The sequence below is a fragment of the Ambystoma mexicanum genome, chromosome 1p (genome assembly GCF_040938575.1).
Source record: "Ambystoma mexicanum isolate Mex_15411 chromosome 1p, UKY_AmexF1_1, whole genome shotgun sequence".
Taxonomy (NCBI): domain Eukaryota; kingdom Metazoa; phylum Chordata; class Amphibia; order Caudata; family Ambystomatidae; genus Ambystoma; species Ambystoma mexicanum.
Genome location: NC_090921.1, coordinates 1,027,570,654 through 1,027,584,236, shown reverse-complemented (window position 1 = coordinate 1,027,584,236; position 13,583 = coordinate 1,027,570,654). Strand labels below are relative to the sequence as shown.

Here is a 13,583-nt window from a genome sequence, read left to right as displayed (position 1 = left end):
AGGGAAATGAGAGAACACTATACACCATCCAAGATATTAAAATATTGTCAAGGCCCAACACGGCTGAATACTCTGAGGAGATGGCCTGTGAGGTGCCGCCTTTCAACTTTTCCCCCTTAGTATGGTGGTCAGTAACATGCAGGAGACTGCGGAGGGGGTCATTTTTTTAATTGGGAACTGATGTGCTTTTACTCAATTCGGGAACCTCACAAGCCAAATTTGTAGTATTTTGCACGAATTGCAAGAGATGTTTACAAGTCGACGGTTGAAGTGGAAGCTCGTATTGAGCTTGCTAGAGACTGATTTGCTAAGCCTTCGATAGCTCAGTTGGTAGAGAGGAGGACTGTAGTGGTAAAACAGGCATCCTTAGGTCGCTGGTTCAAATCCAGCTCAAAGGACTTTTGCCAAATGCACATTTTATTGAATACTTGTAAAGTAAAATACTTGGAAAGTAAAATAACAGACAATTTATAATTATATTATATTTCATCACTGAAAATAGATGCCTTTTGCTTTGAGGCTGTGACCACCTTATTTTTCTGTCCAACACGAATCTTCATTGGTTTCCTGTGAGGTGTTTTGGATCCCCATCTCTTGCTATGAACTGGCAAAACAGCAGAATCCCCTTGACAATCTTAATTTCTCAAGGGAAATGAGAGAACACTATACACCATCCAAGATATTAAAATATTGTCAAGGCCCAACACGGCTGAATACTCTGAGGAGATGGCCTGTGAGGCGCCGCCTTTCAACTTTTCCCCCTTAGTATGGTGGTCATTAACATGCGGGAGACTGCGGAGGGGGTCATTTTTTTAATTGGGAACTAATGTGCTTTTACTCAATTCGGGAACCTCACAAGCCAAATTTGTAGTATTTTGCACGAATTGCAAGAGATGTTTACAAGTCGACGGTTGAAGTGTAAGCTCGTATTGAGTTTGCTAGAAAATGATTTGCCAAGCCTTCGATAGCTCAGTTGGTAGAGCGGAGGACTGTAGTGGTAAAACAGGCATCCTTAGGTCGCTGGTTCAAATCCGGCTCGAAGGACTTTTGCCAAATGCAAATTTTATTGAATACTTATAAAGTAAAATGCTTGGAAAATAAAATAACAGACAATTTATAATTATATTATATTTCATCACTGAAAATAGATGCCTTTTGCTTTGAGGCTGTGGCCACGTTATGTTTCTGTCTGACACCAATCTTCGTTGGTTTCCTGTGAGGTGTTTTGGATCCCCATCTCTTGCTATGAACTGACAAAACAGCAGAATCCCCTTGACAATCTTGATTTCTCAAGGGAAATGGGAGAACACTATACACCATCCAAGATATTAAAATATTGTCAAGGCCCAACACGGCTGAATACTCTGAGGAGATGGCCTGTGAGGCGCGCCTTTCAACTTTTCCCCCTTAGTATTTTGGTCAGTAACATGCGGGAGACTGCGGAGGGGGTCATTTTTTTAATTGGGAACTGATGTGCTTTTACTCAATTCGGGAACCTCACAAGCCAAATTTGTAGTATTTTGCACGAATTGCAAGAGATGTTTACAAGTCGACGGTTGAAGTGGAAGCTCGTATTGAGTTTGCTAGAGAATGATTTGCCAAGCCTTCGATAGCTCGTCGCTGGTTCAAATCCGTCTCAAAGGACTTTTGCCAAATGCACATTTTATTGAATACTTGGAAAGTAAAATACTTGGAAAGTAAAATAACAGACAATTTATAATTATATTATATTTCATCACTGAAAATAGATGCCTTTTGCTTTGAGGCTGTGGCCACGTTATTTTTCTGTCCGACACCAATCTTCGTTGGTTTCCTGTGTGGTATTTTGGATCCCCATCTCTTGCTATGAACTGACAAAACAGCAGAATCCCCTTGACAATCTTGATTTCTCAAGGGAAATGGGAGAACACTATACACCATCCAAGATATTAAAATATTGTCAAGGCCGAACACTGATGAATACTCGGAGGAGATGGCCTGTGAGGCGCCGCCTTTCAACTTTTCCTCCTTAGTATGGTGGTAAGTAACATGCGGGAGACTGCGGAGGGGGTCCTTTTTTTAATTGTGAACTGATGTGCTTTTACTCAATTCGGGAACCTCACAAGCCAAATTTGTAGTATTTTGCACGAATTGCAAGAGATGTTTGAATGTCGACGGTTGAAGTGGAAGCTCGTATTGAGCTTGCTAGAGACTGATTTGCCCAGCCTTCGATAGCTCAGTTGGTACAGCGGAGGACTGTAGTGGTAAAACAGGCATCCTTAGGTCGCTGGTTCAAATCCGGCTCGAAGGACTTTTGCCAAATGCACATTTTATTGAATACTTGGAAAGTAAAATACTTGGAAAGTAAAATAACAGACAATTTATAATTATATTATATTTCATCACTGAAAATAGATGCCTTTTGCTTTGAGGCTGTGACCATGTTATTTTTCTGTCCAACACGAATCTTCATTGGTTTCCTGTGAGGTGTTTTGGATCCCCATCTCTTGCTATGAACTGGCAAAACAGCAGAATCCCCTTGACAATCTTGATTTCTCAAGGGAAATGGGAGAACACTATACACCATCCAAGATATTAAAATATTGTCAAGGCCCAACACGGCTGAATACTCTGAGGAGATGGCCTGTGAGGCGCCGCCTTTCAACTTTTCCCCCTTAGTATGGTGGTCATTAACATGCAGGAGACTGCGGAGGGGGTCATTTTTTTAATTCGGAACTGATGTGCTTTTACTCAATTCGGGAACCTCACAAGCCAAATTTGTAGTATTTTGCACGAATTGCAAGAGATGTTTACAAGTCGACGGTTGAAGTGGAAGCTCGTATTGAGTTTGCTAGAGAATGATTTGCCAAGCCTTCGAAAGCTCAGTTGGTAGAGCGGAGGACTGTAGTGGTAAAACAGGCATCCTTAGGTCGCTGGTTCAAATCCGGCTCGAAGGACTTTTGCCAAATGCAAATTTTATTGAATACTTGGAAAGTAAAATACTTGGAAAATAAAATAACAGACAATTTATAATTATATTATATTTCATCACTGAAAATAGATGCCTTTTGCTTTGAGGCTGTGGCCACGTTATGTTTCTGTCCAACACCAATCTTCATTGGTTTCCTGTGAGGTGTTTCGGATCCCCATCTCTTGCTATGAACTGGCAAAACAGCAGAATCCCCTTGACAATCTTGATTTCTCAAGGGAAATGAGAGTACAGTATACACCATCCAAGATATTAAAATATTGTCAAGGCCCAACACGGCTGAATACTCTGAGGAGATGGCCTGTGAGGCGCCGCCTTTCAACTTTTCCCCCTTAGTATGGTGGTCAAAAACATGCGGGAGACTGCGGAGGGGGTCATTTTTTTAATTGGGAACTGATGTGCTTTTACTCAATTCGGGAACGTCACAAGCCAAATTTGTAGTATTTTGCACGAATTGCAAGAGATGTTTACAAGTCGACGGTTGAAGTGGAAGCTCGTATTGAGTTTGCTAGAGAACAATTTGCCAAGCCTTCGATAACTCAGTTGGTAGATCGGAGGACTGTAGTGGTAAAACAGGCATCCTTAGGTCGCTGGTTCAAATCCGGCTCGAAGGACTTTTGCCAAATGCACATTTTATTGAATACTTGGAAAGTAAAATACTTGGAAAGTAAAATAACAGACAATTTATAAATATATTATATTTCATCACTGAAAATAGATGCCTTTTGCTTTGAGGCTGTGACCATGTTATTTTTCTGTCCAACACTAATCTTCATTGGTTTCCTGTGAGGTGTTTTGGATCCCCATCTCTTGCTATGAACTGGCAAAACAGCAGAATCCCCTTGACAATCTTGATTTCTCAAGGGAAATGAGAGAACACTATACACCATCCAAGATATTAAAATATTGTCAAGGCCCAACACGGCTGAATACTCTGAGGAGATGGCCTGTGAGGCGCGCCTTTCAACTTTTCCCCCTTAGTATTTTGGTCAGTAACATGCGGGAGACTGCGGAGGGGGTCATTTTTTTAATTGGGAACTGATGTGCTTTTACTCAATTCGGGAACCTCACAAGCCAAATTTGTAGTATTTTGCACGAATTGCAAGAGATGTTTACAAGTCGACGGTTGAAGTGGAAGCTCGTATTGAGTTTGCTAGAGAATGATTTGCCAAGCCTTCGATAGCTCGTCGCTGGTTCAAATCCGTCTCAAAGGACTTTTGCCAAATGCACATTTTATTGAATACTTGGAAAGTAAAATACTTGGAAAGTAAAATAACAGACAATTTATAATTATATTATATTTCATCACTGAAAATAGATGCCTTTTGCTTTGAGGCTGTGGCCACGTTATTTTTCTGTCCGACACCAATCTTCGTTGGTTTCCTGTGTGGTATTTTGGATCCCCATCTCTTGCTATGAACTGACAAAACAGCAGAATCCCCTTGACAATCTTGATTTCTCAAGGGAAATGGGAGAACACTATACACCATCCAAGATATTAAAATATTGTCAAGGCCGAACACTGATGAATACTCGGAGGAGATGGCCTGTGAGGCGCCGCCTTTCAACTTTTCCCCCTTAGTATGGTGGTCAGTAACATGCAGGAGACTGCGGAGGGGGTCATTTTTTTAATTGGGAACTGATGTGCTTTTACTCAATTCGGGAACCTCACAAGCCAAATTTGTAGTATTTTGCACGAATTGCAAGAGATGTTTACAAGTCGACGGTTGAAGTGGAAGCTCGTATTGAGCTTGCTAGAGACTGATTTGCTAAGCCTTCGATAGCTCAGTTGGTAGAGCGGAGGACTGTAGTGGTAAAACAGGCATCCTTAGGTCGCTGGTTCAAATCCAGCTCAAAGGACTTTTGCCAAATGCACATTTTATTGAATACTTGTAAAGTAAAATACAAGGAAAGTAAAATAACAGACAATTTATAAATATATTATATTTCATCACTGAAAATAGATGCCTTTTGCTTTGAGGCTGTGACCATGTTATTTTTCTGTCCAACACTAATCTTCATTGGTTTCCTGTGAGGTGTTTTGGATCCCCATCTCTTGCTATGAACTGGCAAAACAGCAGAATCCCCTTGACAATCTTGATTTCTCAAGGGAAATGAGAGAACACTATACACCATCCAAGATATTAAAATATTGTCAAGGCCCAACACGGCTGAATACTCTGAGGAGATGGCCTGTGAGGTGCCGCCTTTCAACTTTTCCCCCTTAGTATGGTGGTCAGTAACATGCAGGAGACTGCGGAGGGGGTCATTTTTTTAATTGGGAACTGATGTGCTTTTACTCAATTCGGGAACCTCACAAGCCAAATTTGTAGTATTTTGCACGAATTGCAAGAGATGTTTACAAGTCGACGGTTGAAGTGGAAGCTCGTATTGAGCTTGCTAGACACTGATTTGCTAAGCCTTCGATAGCTCAGTTGGTAGAGCGGAGGACTGTAGTGGTAAAACAGGCATCCTTAGGTCGCTGGTTCAAATCCAGCTCAAAGGACTTTTGCCAAATGCACATTTTATTGAATACTTGTAAAGTAAAATACTTGGAAAGTAAAATAACAGACAATTTATAAATATATTATATTTCATCACTGAAAATAGATGCCTTTTGCTTTGAGGCTGTGACCATGTTATTTTTCTGTCCAACACTAATCTTCATTGGTTTCCTGTGAGGTGTTTTGGATCCCCATCTCTTGCTATGAACTGGCAAAACAGCAGAATCCCCTTGACAATCTTGATTTCTCAAGGGAAATGAGAGAACACTATACACCATCCAAGATATTAAAATATTGTCAAGGCCCAACACGGCTGAATACTCTGAGGAGATGGCCTGTGAGGTGCCGCCTTTCAACTTTTCCCCCTTAGTATGGTGGTCAGTAACATGCAGGAGACTGCGGAGGGGGTCATTTTTTTAATTGGGAACTAATGTGCTTTTACTCAATACGGGAACCTCACAAGCCAAATTTGTAGTATTTTGCACGAATTGCAAGAGATGTTTGAATGTCGACGGTTGAAGTGGAAGCTCGTATTGAGCTTGCTAGAGACTGATTTGCTAAGCCTTCGATAGCTCAGTTGGTAGAGCGGAGGACTGTAGTGGTAAAACAGGCATCCTTAGGTCGCTGGTTCAAATCCAGCTCGAAGGACTTTCGCCAAATGCACATTTTATTGAATACTTGTAAAGTAAAATACTTGGAAAGTAAAATAACAGACAATTGATAATTATATTATATTTCATCACTGAAAATAGATGCCTTTTGCTTTGAGGCTGTGACCACCTTATTTTTCTGTCCAACACGAATCTTCATTGGTTTCCTGTGAGGTGTTTTGGATCCCCATCTCTTGCTATGAACTGGCAAAACAGCAGAATCCCCTTGACAATCTTGATTTCTCAAGGGAAATGAGAGAACACTATACACCATCCAAGATATTAAAATATTGTCAAGGCCCAACACGGCTGAATACTCTGAGGAGATGGCCTGTGAGGCGCCGCCTTTCAACTTTTCCCCCTTAGTATGGTGGTCATTAACATGCGGGAGACTGCGGAGGGGGTCATTTTTTTAATTGGGAACTAATGTGCTTTTACTCAATTCGGGAACCTCACAAGCCAAATTTGTAGTATTTTGCACGAATTGCAAGAGATGTTTACAAGTCGACGGTTGAAGTGGAAGCTCGTATTGAGTTTGCTAGAAAATGATTTGCCAAGCCTTCGATAGCTCAGTTGGTAGAGCGGAGGACTGTAGTGGTAAAACAGGCATCCTTAGGTCGCTGGTTCAAATCCGGCCCGAAGGACTTTTGCCAAATGCAAATTTTATTGAATACTTGGAAAGTAAAATGCTTGGAAAATAAAATAACAGACAATTTATAATTATATTATATTTCATCACTGAAAATAGATGCCTTTTGCTTTGAGGCTGTGGCCACGTTATGTTTCTGTCCGACACCAATCTTCGTTGGTTTCCTGTGAGGTGTTTTGGATCCCCATCTCTTGCTATGAACTGACAAAACAGCAGAATCCCCTTGACAATCTTGATTTCTCAAGGGAAATGGGAGAACACTATACACCATCCAAGATATTAAAATATTGTCAAGGCCCAACACGGCTGAATACTCTGAGGAGATGGCCTGTGAGGCGCGCCTTTCAACTTTTCCCCCTTAGTATTTTGGTCAGTAACATGCGGGAGACTGCGGAGGGGGTCATTTTTTTAATTGGGAACTGATGTGCTTTTACTCAATTCGGGAACCTCACAAGCCAAATTTGTAGTATTTTGCACGAATTGCAAGAGATGTTTACAAGTCGACGGTTGAAGTGGAAGCTCGTATTGAGTTTGCTAGAGAATGATTTGCCAAGCCTTCGATAGCTCGTCGCTGGTTCAAATCCGTCTCAAAGGACTTTTGCCAAATGCACATTTTATTGAATACTTGGAAAGTAAAATACTTGGAAAGTAAAATAACAGACAATTTATAATTATATTATATTTCATCACTGAAAATAGATGCCTTTTGCTTTGAGGCTGTGGCCACGTTATTTTTCTGTCCGACACCAATCTTCGTTGGTTTCCTGTGTGGTATTTTGGATCCCCATCTCTTGCTATGAACTGACAAAACAGCAGAATCCCCTTGACAATCTTGATTTCTCAAGGGAAATGGGAGAACACTATACACCATCCAAGATATTAAAATATTGTCAAGGCCGAACACTGATGAATACTCGGAGGAGATGGCCTGTGAGGCGCCGCCTTTCAACTTTTCCTCCTTAGTATGGTGGTCAGTAACATGCGGGAGACTGCGGAGGGGGTCCTTTTTTTAATTGTGAACTGATGTGCTTTTACTCAATTCGGGAACCTCACAAGCCAAATTTGTAGTATTTTGCACGAATTGCAAGAGATGTTTGAATGTCGACGGTTGAAGTGGAAGCTCGTATTGAGCTTGCTAGAGACTGATTTGCCCAGCCTTCGATAGCTCAGTTGGTACAGCGGAGGACTGTAGTGGTAAAACAGGCATCCTTAGGTCGCTGGTTCAAATCCGGCTCGAAGGACTTTTGCCAAATGCACATTTTATTGAATACTTGGAAAGTAAAATACTTGGAAAGTAAAATAACAGACAATTTATAATTATATTATATTTCATCACTGAAAATAGATGCCTTTTGCTTTGAGGCTGTGACCATGTTATTTTTCTGTCCAACACGAATCTTCATTGGTTTCCTGTGAGGTGTTTTGGATCCCCATCTCTTGCTATGAACTGGCAAAACAGCAGAATCCCCTTGACAATCTTGATTTCTCAAGGGAAATGGGAGAACACTATACACCATCCAAGATATTAAAATATTGTCAAGGCCCAACACGGCTGAATACTCTGAGGAGATGGCCTGTGAGGCGCTGCCTTTCAACTTTTCCCCCTTAGTATGGTGGTCATTAACATGCAGGAGACTGCGGAGGGGGTCATTTTTTTAATTCGGAACTGATGTGCTTTTACTCAATTCGGGAACCTCACAAGCCAAATTTGTAGTATTTTGCACGAATTGCAAGAGATGTTTACAAGTCGACGGTTGAAGTGGAAGCTCGTATTGAGTTTGCTAGAGAATGATTTGCCAAGCCTTCGAAAGCTCAGTTGGTAGAGCGGAGGACTGTAGTGGTAAAACAGGCATCCTTAGGTCGCTGGTTCAAATCCGGCTCGAAGGACTTTTGCCAAATGCAAAATTTATTGAATACTTGGAAAGTAAAATACTTGGAAAATAAAATAACAGACAATTTATAATTATATTATATTTCATCACTGAAAATAGATGCCTTTTGCTTTGAGGCTGTGGCCACGTTATGTTTCTGTCCAACACCAATCTTCATTGGTTTCCTGTGAGGTGTTTCGGATCCCCATCTCTTGCTATGAACTGGCAAAACAGCAGAATCCCCTTGACAATCTTGATTTCTCAAGGGAAATGAGAGTACAGTATACACCATCCAAGATATTAAAATATTGTCATGGCCCAACACGGCTGAATACTCTGAGGAGATGGCCTGTGAGGCGCCGCCTTTCAACTTTTCCCCCTTAGTATGGTGGTCAAAAACATGCGGGAGACTGCGGAGGGGGTCATTTTTTTAATTGGGAACTGATGTGCTTTTACTCAATTCGGGAACGTCACAAGCCAAATTTGTAGTATTTTGCACGAATTGCAAGAGATGTTTACAAGTCGACGGTTGAAGTGGAAGCTCGTATTGAGTTTGCTAGAGAACAATTTGCCAAGCCTTCGATAACTCAGTTGGTAGATCGGAGGACTGTAGTGGTAAAACAGGCATCCTTAGGTCGCTGGTTCAAATCCGGCTCGAAAGACTTTTGCCAAATGCACATTTTATTGAATACTTGGAAAGTAAAATACTTGGAAAGTAAAATAACAGACAATTTATAATTATATTATATTTCATCACTGAAAATAGATGCCTTTGGCTTTGAGGCTGTGGCCACGTTATTTTTCTGTCCGACACCAATCTTCGTTGGTTTCCTGTGTGGTATTTTGGATCCCCATCTCTTGCTATGAACTGACAAAACAGCAGAATCCCCTTGACAATCTTGATTTCTTAAGGGAAATGGGAGAACACTATACACCATCCAAGATATTAAAATATTGTCAAGGCCGAACACTGATGAATACTCGGAGGAGATGGCCTGTGAGGCGCCGCCTTTCAACTTTTCCTCCTTAGTATGGTGGTCAGTAACATGCGGGAGACTGCGGAGGGGGTCATTTTTTTAATTGTGAACTGATGTGCTTTTACTCAATTCGGGAACCTCACAAGCCAAATTTGTAGTATTTTGCACGAATTGCAAGAGATGTTTGAATGTCGACGGTTGAAGTGGAAGCTCGTATTGAGCTTGCTAGAGACTGTTTTGCCAAGCCTTCGATTGCTCAGTTGGTACAGCGGAGGACTGTAGTGGTAAAACAGGCATCCTTAGGTCGCTGGTTCAAATCCGGCTCGAAGGACTTTTGCCAAATGCACATTTTATTGAATACTTGGAAAGTAAAATACTTGGAAAGTAAAATAACAGACAATTTATAATTATATTATATTTCATCACTGAAAATAGATGCCTTTTGCTTTGAGGCTGTGACCATGTTATTTTTCTGTCCAACACAAATCTTCATTGGTTTCCTGTGAGGTGTTTTGGATCCCCATCTCTTGCTATGAACTGGCAAAACAGCAGAATCCCCTTGACAATCATGATTTCTCAAGGGAAATGAGAGAACACTATACACCATCCAAGATATTAAAATATTGTCAAGGCCCAACGCGGCTGAATACTCTGAGGAGATGGCCTGTGAGGTGACGCCTTTCAACTTTTCCCCCTTAGTATGGTGGTCAGTAACATGCCGGAGACTGCGGAGGGGGGTCATTTTTTTAATTCGGAACTGATGTGCTTTTACTCAATTCGGGAACCTCACAAGCCAAATTTGTAGTTAAAATATTGTCAAGGCCCAACGCGGCTGAATACTCTGAGGAGATGGCCTGTGAGGTGCCGCCTTTTAACTTTTCCCCCTTAGTACGGTGGTCATTAACATGCAGGAGACTGCGGAGGGGGTCATTTTTTTAATTCGGAACTGATGTGCTTTTACTCAATTCGGGAACCTCACAAGCCAAATTTGTAGTATTTTGCACAAATTGCAAGAGATGTTTACAAGTCGACGGTTGAAGTGGAAGCTCGTATTGAGTTTGCTAGAGAATGATTTGCCAAGCCTTCGAAAGCTCAGTTGGTAGAGCGAGGACTGTAGTGATAAAACAGGCATCCTTAGGTCGCTGGTTCAAATCCGGCTCGAAGGACTTTTGCCAAATGCAAATTTTATTGAATACTTGGAAAGTAAAATACTTGGAAAATAAAATAACAGACAATTTATAATTATATTATATTTCATCACTGAAAATAGATGCCTTTTGCTTTGAGGCTCTGGCCACGTTATTTTTCTGTCCGACACCAATCTTCGTTGGTTTCCTGTGAGGTGTTTTGGATCCCCATCTCTTGCTATGAACTGACAAAACAGCAGAATCCCCTTGACAATCTCGATTTCTCAAGGGAAATGGGAGAACACTATACACCATCCAAGACATTAAAATATTGTCAAGGCCCAACACGGCTGAATACTCTGAGGAGATGGCCTGTGAGGCGCGCCTTTCAACTTTTCCCCCTTAGTATGGTGGTCAGTAACATGCGGGAGACTGCGGAGGGGGTCATTTTTTTAATTGGGAACTGATGTGCTTTTACTCAATTCGGGAACCTCACAAGCCAAATTTGTAGTATTTTGCACGAATTGCAAAAGATGTTTACAAGTCGACGGTTGAAGTGGAAGCTCGTATTGAGTTTGCTAGAGAATGATTTGCCAAGCCTTCGATAGCTCGTCGCTGCTTCAAATCCGGCTCAAAGGACTTTTGCCAAATGCACATTTTATTGAATACTTGGAAAGTAAAATACTTGGAAAGTAAAATAACAGACAATTTATAATTATATTATATTTCATCACTGAAAATAGATGCCTTTTGCTTTGAGGCTGTGGCCACGTTATTTTTCTGTCCGACACCAATCTTCGTTGGTTTCCTCTGAGGTGTTTTGGATCCCCATCTCTTGCTATGAACTGACAAAACAGCAGAATCCCCTTGACAATCTTGATTTCTCAAGGGAAATGGGAGAACACTATACACCATCCAAGATATTAAAATATTGTCAAGGCCGAACACTGATGAATACTCTGAGGAGATGGCCTGTGAGGCGCCGCCTTTCAACTTTTCCTCCTTAGTATGGTGGTCAGTAACATGCGGGAGACTGCGGAGGGGGTCATTTTTTTAATTGTGAACTGATGTGCTTTTACTCAATTCGGGAACCTCACAAGCCAAATTTGTAGTATTTTGCACGAATTGCAAGAGATGTTTGAATGTCGACGGTTGAAGTGGAAGCTCGTATTGAGCTTGCTAGAGAATGATTTGCCAAGCCTTCGATAGCTCAGTTGGTACAGCGGAGGACTGTAGTGGTAAAACAGGCATCCTTAGGTCGCTTGTTCAAATCCGGCTCGAAGGACTTTTGCCAAATGCACATTTTATTGAATACTTGGAAAGTAAAATACTTGGAAAGTAAAATAACAGACAATTTATAAATATATTATATTTCATCACTGAAAATAGATGCCTTTTGCTTTGAGGCTGTGACCATGTTATTTTTCTGTCCAACACTAATCTTCATTGGTTTCCTGTGAGGTGTTTTGGATCCCCATCTCTTGCTATGAACTGGCAAAACAGCAGAATCCCCTTGACAATCTTGATTTCTCAAGGGAAATGAGAGAACACTATATACCATCCAAGATATTAAAATATTGTCAAGGCCCAACGCGGCTAAATACTCTGAGGAGATGGCCTGTGAGGTGCCGCCTTTCAACTTTTCACCCTTAGTATGGTGGTCAGTAACATGCGGGAGACTGCGGAGGGGGTCATTTTTTTAATTGGGAACTGATGTGCTTTTACTCAATTCGGGAACCTCACAAGCCAAATTTGTAGTATTTTGCACAAATTGCAAGAGATGTTTACAAGTCGGCGGTTGAAGTGGAAGCTCGTATTGAGTTTGCTAGAGTTGATTTGCCAAGCCTTTGATAGCTCAGTTGGTAGAGCGGAGGACTGTAGTGGTAAAACAGTGAATCCTTAGGTCGCTGGTTCAAATCCGGCTCGAAGGACTTTTGCCAAATGCACATTTTATTGAATACTTGGAAAGTAAAATACTTGGAAAGTAAAATAACAGACAATTTATAATTATATTATATTTCATCACTGAAAATAGATGCCTTTTGCTTTGAGGCTGTGACCACCTTATTTTTCTGTCCAACACGAATCTTCATTGGTTTCCTATGAGGTGTTTTGGATCCCCATCTCTTGCTATGAACTGGCAAAACAGCAGAATCCCCTTGACAATCTTGATTTCTCAAGGGAAATGAGAGAACACTATACACCATCCAAGATATTAAAATATTGTCAAGGCCCAACACGGCTGAATACTCTGAGGAGATGGCCTGTGAGGCGCCGCCTTTCAACTTTTCCCCCTTAGTATGGTGGTCATTAACATGCGGGAGACTGCGGAGGGGGTCATTTTTTTAATTGGGAACTAATGTGCTTTTACTCAATTCGGGAACCTCACAAGCCAAATTTGTAGTATTTTGCACGAATTGCAAGAGATGTTTACAAGTCGACGGTTGAAGTGGAAGCTCGTATTGAGTTTGCTAGAGAATGATTTGGCAAGCCTTCGATAGCTCAGTTGGTAGAGCGGAGGACTGTAGTGGTAAAACAGGCATCCTTAGGTGGCTGGTTCAAATCCAGCTCGAAGGACTTTTGCCAAATGCAAATTTTATTGAATACTTGGAAAGTAAAATACTTGGAAAGTAAAATAACAGACAATTTATAATTATATTATATTTCATCACTGAAAATAGATGCCTTTTGCTTTGAGGCTGTGGCCACGTTATTTTTCTGTCCGACACCAATCTTCGTTGGTTTCCTGTGAGGTGTTTTGGATCCCCATCTCTTGCTATGAACTGACAAAACAGCAGAATCCCCTTGACAATCTTGATTTCTCAAGGGAAATGGGA

At 41.2% G+C, this 13,583-nt stretch overlaps 3 non-coding genes across 3 annotated transcripts; all 3 read left to right on the top strand.

The window, feature by feature from the left end:
* The first annotated feature begins 958 nt into the window (after nt 1–958).
* On the top strand, nt 959–1,044 carry TRNAY-GUA (transfer RNA tyrosine (anticodon GUA)). The gene is given in 2 exon segments: nt 959–995; nt 1,009–1,044. It is a non-coding gene; the product is annotated as a tRNA-Tyr (tRNA).
* A 4,990-nt stretch (nt 1,045–6,034) lies between these two features.
* Nucleotides 6,035–6,120, top strand: TRNAY-GUA (transfer RNA tyrosine (anticodon GUA)). The gene is given in 2 exon segments: nt 6,035–6,071; nt 6,085–6,120. It is a non-coding gene; the product is annotated as a tRNA-Tyr (tRNA).
* Nucleotides 6,121–12,590: 6,470 nt separating this feature from the next.
* TRNAY-GUA (transfer RNA tyrosine (anticodon GUA)) lies at nt 12,591–12,677 on the top strand. Its single transcript is given in 2 exon segments — nt 12,591–12,627; nt 12,642–12,677. It is a non-coding gene; the product is annotated as a tRNA-Tyr (tRNA).
* The last annotated feature ends 906 nt before the right edge of the window (nt 12,678–13,583 follow it).